Below are 7,500 nucleotides of genomic sequence, written 5' to 3' on the forward strand. Positions count from 1 at the left end.
CACCACCACCACCCTCACTCTCATCATTACTAACAAAAGTAATATCACCAAAAGTATATAAATCCAGTAACAGCTAACGAATAAAATAAAAAAAACATTAATCCCGTAATCAACTTAACACAAAGTAAAACGCCAAACGAAAAAAAAAAAATTACTAGTGAAATCGACACGTGTTTTTAAAAAACTAAATAAATACGTATTGCGTATTTACGACCTTCGTAAATTCGGCGTTTCTAGCAAACTCAGCCTTTTCCTGTGTTATATTATCAACTAACTAACCCATAATTTCTAAGTAAGAGTGTAAAAATAACCTTTTTCTTGCAGACTTTATCATGTTTATGGTCTCTTCATACATATTATAAGCTCATGATGATTTTATATCCCAAAAATATGCGTAAAAAGCCAAAACGAGAGAGTGATTCAGAATTGCTTAATTAGGCCCGACTTTTATCGTTTTTTCCTCGTCATCATCATTATAACTATAGCAATAGTAATAGCAGTAGCAACTATAATGGTAATGATGATGATAATAGTAGTAGTAATAATAATAATAATAATGATAATAATCATAATAATGATATTTATAACAATAATAATAATGAAAATGATAATAACAATAATAATAATGATAATGATGATGTGATAATACAAATAATAATATTACTACTAATAATGATGAAGACGATGGTAATGATATCAATTACCACTATCATCATTATCACTATTATGATAAAAACAACAATGATGTCCTCGACATTACACAACAGAATTAGAAATGCTGCATGCAACAACCGAGGCAGAGCGGAGCCATGAACTCAAGCAAAACGAGATTTCCTTCATTGCAAGTGATCTAATTCAACAAAAAAAAAAAAAAAAAAAAAAAAAAAAAAGACTAGTGCACAAAGTAAACACTTGTATCACGTTCATTTAAACACAAGAAATACTAATGCAGAAAATTTAATTAAGATAAAAATAAAAAAGTAAATAAATAAACCAAAAAATTAAACATCTGTTGCAAAATTATGGAGGGGGGCGGGGGAGGGGGGGAACAGATGTGTAAGCGTGTGTATATTTCGCATAACCCAAAGTAGGAAAACTTCGCGCAGCCTTGGACTTAGAACTCGTCCTGCCCGGGGAGTTCCAGTCTTATGAACGCGTCCACACATATACAAACACACAGACTCATGCTTAACCACACTTTCTCTCATTCTTCCCCTCCTCTACCCCCCCTCTTTTATTTTTTATTTTTTTTTTTTTTGTGTGTGTGTAACTCTATCCGGTCTATTTTTGTGTTTGTGTGCTGGCTTGTTTATTTTTCTTTCTTTTTTTTTTGTTATGTGTGGTTCGTTGTTGGGGTCTGTCTGTCCCTCTCTCTCTCTCATTTGCTGTGTCTGTTTGTGTGTTTGTCTCTGTTATTTTTAGGTGTATGTGTATGTTTGCATGTTTTCCTGTCTCTGTCTCTCTATTTCTCTCACTCTCTTTCCCTTTCTCTCTCTTTCCCTCTTCCCCTCCCTCCCTCCCTCCCTCTCTCTCTCTCTCTCTCTCTCTCTCTCTCTCTCTCTCTCTCTCTCTCTCTCTCTCTCTCTCTCTCTCTCTCTCTCTCTCTCTCTCCCTCTCTCCCTCTCTCCCTCCCTCCCTCTCCCCCTCTCTCCCTCCCTCCCCAACCTCCATTTCTCCCTTCCTCTGTTTCTCCTAGCTGATCCGTTTTTCTATCTTCGTTTCTCTCCCTCTCAACCTTTCATCCTCCACTTCGTTTGTCACTAAATTCTTGCCTCGTCGCCGACGCGGGAAGTGGCGCCAGTGAGAGATGCCCTCCCTGTAACCCCGTCGACGTGTCCCGCCTTCGGGTTCCAGGTATCTCAGCTCCTCCTAAGAGCGTTTCCCTAAGCTCCGGTCCCCACGTCCCTTGACAACGCACCTTTCCTTCTGGTCTTCACTGTTCTCTCTCTCTCTCTCTCTCTCTCTCTCTCTCTCTCTCTCTCTCTCTCTCTCTCTCTCTCTCTCTCTCTCTCTCCCTCTCTCTGTTTTTTGCCTTTAATAATTTTCTCTCTTCCTTCTGTACTTCCCTGCGGTTTTCCCCTCATGGCGTCGGCATTGGACACGGATATATTTTATCTTGCGTTTCTAGTGTCTCCTTCGCCTTCTCCTTCTCCTGCTTCTCCCATCCCGTCCCGTCTCCCCCCCCCCACCAGGTTACCTCGCCTCCTGGCTGGACCCGCCCTCTCCATGTATCGCGCTAATACCTTTGAGATGCGAACGCTGTTTGAACCCCGAGTGCTTTTCATGCAAGCAGTATCAATGCACTTTAACCTACAAACACCTGCTAGCTTGAAACCTACTTAACTCACCGAGGAATGAAAAAAATACAAAAAAAAACAAAAAAAAAAAAAAACGTAAAAACATACTCATGTCCCTTTCGTCCTTGTGAAGACAGGAAGGCCTTTTCACTTCGCCGAGATCCATCCTCACCTCAACCCCCATCTCCCCCTCCCCTACCCCCTCCCCCTCCCCCTCCGCCTCCCCTACAAAACCACTGCAACTCTACCGTTTTATTGCCAAACATGCTGGAGCCGTTAACGGTGTAAACGGGGTAGAGAGAGCCTGGCCGTGCAGGACATGTCTCCCTTGGTCATTGTTTACATCGTAAAAGGTTTTAGCAGGCTACAACTTGTTTACAACCCACTCACTTATCGGCGACTGCACCCAAGCATCTTACGACACTAATGCAAGAATGAGGAAAAGCTAAGATGTCTTTAGCGCCGAGTTGCAACATCGAGGCAGATGAGTTTTGGCAATCAATGTGCGTCGCGGCAGTAGTAATGAGTCAGGAGAGAGCATGTTCAAGTGTTTAAGTTGCATGTGTTAGTCATTAGTTTCGTATTGAAGGAAGAGATAGAGGATGAGAATGTAGGAGGAGAGAAGGAGGAAGGAGACGGATAAATATGGAAGAAGAGAGGGAGTGGGGGAGGGAGAGGGAGAGAGAAAGAGGGAGGGAGGGGGGGAGAGAGAGAGAGAGAGAGAGAGAGAGAGAGAGAGAGAGAGAGAGAGAGAGAGAGAGAGAGAGAGAGAGAGAGCGAGCGAGCGAGAGAGAGAGAGAGAGAGAGAGAGAGAGAGAGAGAAAGAGAGGGAGAGAGAGAGAAACAGAGGGGGAGGAAAACAGAGATAGACTGACAGATAAATAGGAAGATAGGTAGAGTGAAAGTAAGAGTGACAGATAAAGAGATTAAGAGTGTGAGTAAGAGAGAGAGAGAGAGAGAGAGATAAAGATAGAGATAGAGAGAGAGAGAGAGAGAAAGAGAAAGAGAAAGAGAGAGAGAAAAAGAAAGAAAGAGAGAGAGTGAGAAAGAGAGATAGAGTGACAAACAAACAGAAAAAAAGAGAGGGACGACATAGATTTAGAAACAGAGGAAGAGAAAGTTGTCCATCCAACCGAATCTAACTACACCTAACCGCATTACATGGTTAGATATCTCGGTTTACACTTACTTTATCCAAAGGAAGTTGGTTTACCCCCTACGCCGCTTTAGTGAAGTACACGCTGCAAGAAGTGAGGAAGACGTAAAACAAAGGAAATGTTGTCACTGGTGTCATATGATCGTCAAAGTAAAAGGACATCAGCAAAATAAACTTTGGTTTAAAAGAATGATAACATTGTGGATCGTGAAGGAAATATAATCGTATAAATAAAGTTTATTGGAGTGAAGTCTGGTTACCTAATGGGAAAAATAAGAACATCAGTTAATTAAAATGAATATATAAACAATAATGTTAAAATGGGTTAGTCGGAGGTAGGCCTATGTCATAAGCAATAGAAAAAGTATTCATATTCACTAAAACGATTTTTTTTTTTTAAAGCGGAAGGCGTTTATATGAAATATAAGGCAAGAGGAAAAAACAACTGAAATCCTATGTAAATGTTTGGAGACAATAGGCCTATACGGCACAGTAGAAGCGATGAAAAAAAAGGAAAAAAAATATATATACATTGAAATGTGAGGAATCATGTTTATTCATAGAATAGGTGTCAAGTCAGCGTTAGTTTATATTTTATTAATTAGTAATTCTTAAGTGCTTTGCCTCATGCACAAAACAAAAAGAAACACTCGGAAGATGAACCTGCCACGTCTTTCTCTTTCCAAGAATCTACGAATCCTCCCCCCCCCCTCTCCCCGCCCCCCACACACCTTCCTATATCCTCCTCCTCCTTCTCCTCCTTCTTCACATCTTAGAATCCTTTCCCAAGGGACCATTATTCACCGTCAAAGGAACGTAAATGTAACGTCCAAGGCATCACGTCCTTCCTCCATATCTTGAAGTTAGACAGAAGTTTTATGTGTGTCTTCCTGTTTTTTTTTTTTTTTTTTTTTTTTTTTTTTTCCTGTTCTGGATTATTGTGTGATATTCCTTATTAGAGAGGAAGATGCTGATGATGTTCAGATTAACGATTTTTTGTTAACTCTGTTTGTTTTACTTGTGATCTAGAGTTTTCTTTTGTTTTAGTCTTTTTTAGGGCATATATGTATATTTTTTCTTTTCTATGGTTTGTCGCTTTTCTCTGATTATTTTGAAGAAAAAAAATGCTATCCACCAAAGTATATGCTATTTGATTTTGAACATTTACTAGTGCAGTTTCTCTCCTTAAGTGCACGACTAAGACACGATAACATGGTAACTAAACCATCTTCATCAACTTAATTAACATTGAAAAGGCTTACCATTATACTTAAGAATACCATGCCTCGCGCCTGTGTATTTTCACCATAACAAAAACTTCATGCTTTAAATTATGTCAAATCAAACATTTTGAAGTATGTAATTATGTCTAAGAATCGTTCTTTATATCTAGGAGTATATCCAAGACCTAGATTTTTCACCGATGATGAATGTTATTAAGCCAGCTGGTTCTTTGTGTTTGCATTCCATCCGACAGCTTCCCGCACCTTTTAAAAGCCCGTAGTGTGATTCCATCAGTCACTGACATAACGCACTCTGGAGATTATTCCTGCCAATGTGTCATCTTCCGTTTTTCTGTCATAAAAAATTCTCTAGTCTTAGCCGGTGAATTCATCTCATATAATTTGACGTGGCTAATTAACTACATATTTTATTTGTACTCTCCTATTTGAACTTTTCAACATTTTTTTTTTCTCTCTCTTTACATTCCCGAAAATACAGAATGACAACAGAAATGTGCACTGAAGAAATTTAAAAAGATAAACTATATATACACATATACATAAAAATTCATACTTCCATGCCGGAGGCTCTAAAACGGCAAATATGCTTAAACTCTTCATCCATTCTGTAAATGCAAACGAGATTCTGCCCTTCCTGTGAAGCTTCAAATTCCCTCGCCGCCTTTGTATCCAGGCGTCCAGACCATCATCACCATATACTAGAAATGCCCTTTTCCACCGCGTCAAGCTGCGCACTTCTATGCCTCCCATTCTTCGCCTGTGTCTCTTTATGGGTCCTCTCTTTTTCACGACTTTCAAAACCTCTCTTTGCCCCCCCCACCTTTTTTTTCATACCAGTGGTATCTGTGCGTATTTGCTTTTTGTTACATTTACGACCGATCGATCGAGTTCTCGTGGTGTTTTTTTTCCCGCGCGTTTACGGCCCACAAGAATCAAACTGTTTTAAGAACGTGACTCCATTATGATGTGTATCCTTCTCTCGCGGTGATGGGCAGCAGACTCGACCAGCAGACATGGAGAGAGGCAAGTAAACGATAAAACAACAACAAAAAGATGAATATCTGAGCGTAATGTAGGACGAACAAAAGAGCTGTCAGGTAAAAGGAAGGAGCATATAGGAAAAAACGAAGAGAGGGAGAGAGAGAGAGAGAGAGAGAGAGAAAGAGAGAGAGAGAGAGAGATTGATAGAGAGAAGGAAAAGGAGAAGGAAAAAGAGAAAGAGAAAGAGAGATAGAAAAAAAAGATAGACAGAGACATGAGAACATGAAAAGCAGTCGAAAATCCACACACACACAAAAAAAGAGAGAAGTGAAAACGAGGAATAATAAAAGAAATATATATGCAACCGAAGCTTCAGCGATATGCATTGACCTCCCCCCATAAGTTTTTCTTCGCTTCAATGATAAATATCCGTGCATCTTACAAGCAGCAGAGAGAGAAAAAAAATCCAGAGAGGATGTTGGTTTTACACATATAGAAGAGAAAAATAGTAAAAAAAACAAACAACCGCAAAACTAATCCTTATGAACACTTGATGACAAACGAAAAAAAATCACAATCGAAATCCTCATAAATAAAGAAGTGATTTTTTTTTTATAAAAATCATATGAATCGTAATCGAAAGACTAACGAAAAAAATAAGAAAAAAGAAATAAAAAAGAAAAACAAGTCAAACGAAGATAGAAGAGACAGAAAAAAGAAAAAACTAAACAACAACAAATCCTACCAGAAAAAAGGAAAAAAAAAGGCAATCAACACAGTCGAAAGGATATTGAGGTCGCACGCCCACCTCTCCCACAAATCATATTAATTCTCCGATGCCTGATCAAGCAAGCAAGCAAGCAAGCGAGACAAAAACCTCAAGGATCAGACGAGATGCTAAAGAGAATGCCTGCCTGCAAGAAGAGAGGAAAGGAGGGAGGGAAGGAAATTATTATGCCTGTGCAAGACGGACCTGTCTGTCTGAATTTGGAATGTAAGAGATGGTGAGACTATCTGAAAAGAAATGGGGGGGGGAGATTAAGGGTCGGGCAATAGGGGGGATATGAAGGGAGGGAGGGAAGGAGGGAGGGATGAATGGATGAATGAATGATGAGAGGGGGAATGAGAGAGAGAGAGAGAGAGAGAGAGAGAGAGAGAGAGAGAGAGAGAGAGAGAGAGAGAGAGAGAGAGAGAGAGTAAGAAAATGAGAAAGAGTAAGAAAATGAGTGAGTAAGAAAGAGAGAGAAAGAGAGAGAGAGAGAGAGAATGATAGAGAATAAGAAAGAAAGAGAGAGAGAGAAGAGAGAGAGGAGGCGAAACAAACAAAGAGAGAGAGAAAGAGAGCTAGAGAGAAAGAAAAGTATAGGGGCAGAGGGGGAGGGGGACACTGTGGGAGTATTGAAAGAAAAGAATTTATCAGAAAGAAATGAATGCACGGATAAAAAAGGGTTGAGGGAGGAGGGTGAAGGAGGGAGGGAGTGAGGGGGGGATGAGGGCTAAGTGCGTCAGACAAAAGAATGCGAAAAAGGGAATTGAAACCAGAAGATCGACTAAGGTGCGTGGAGAGCAATATAGGAATGAACAGAAAAATCAAATTGGGGGAATAGAGACATGGAAAAAGACATGCCCTTGGTAGAGAGAGGGAGAGACAAATTGCTAAAAGGAAGAGAAACGTATGAAATACAAAAGGAGAGTGAGAGAGAGACAGAGAGACAGAGACAGAGACAGAGGGAAAAGGAAAGGAACAGAAAGAGAGAGAGAGAGAGAGAGAGAGAGAGAGAGAGAGAGAGAGAGAGAGAGAGAGAGAGAGAGAGAGAGAGAG

At 40.0% G+C, this 7,500-nt stretch overlaps 1 protein-coding gene across 1 annotated transcript in view; it reads right to left on the reverse strand.

Annotated features, from left to right (window-relative positions):
• LOC122256555 (uncharacterized) overlaps positions 1 to 7,500 on the reverse strand; it is a gene marked incomplete in the record, with an annotated part of 161,508 nt that overhangs the window by 151,947 nt on the left and 2,061 nt on the right. The window contains 1 exon segment of the mRNA XM_086555194.1: positions 3,487 to 3,538.

Source organism: Penaeus japonicus, unplaced genomic scaffold (assembly GCF_977035675.1).
Source record: "Penaeus japonicus unplaced genomic scaffold, GWHDUDI00000001_assembly GWHDUDI00000003, whole genome shotgun sequence".
Classification (NCBI taxonomy): domain Eukaryota; kingdom Metazoa; phylum Arthropoda; class Malacostraca; order Decapoda; family Penaeidae; genus Penaeus; species Penaeus japonicus.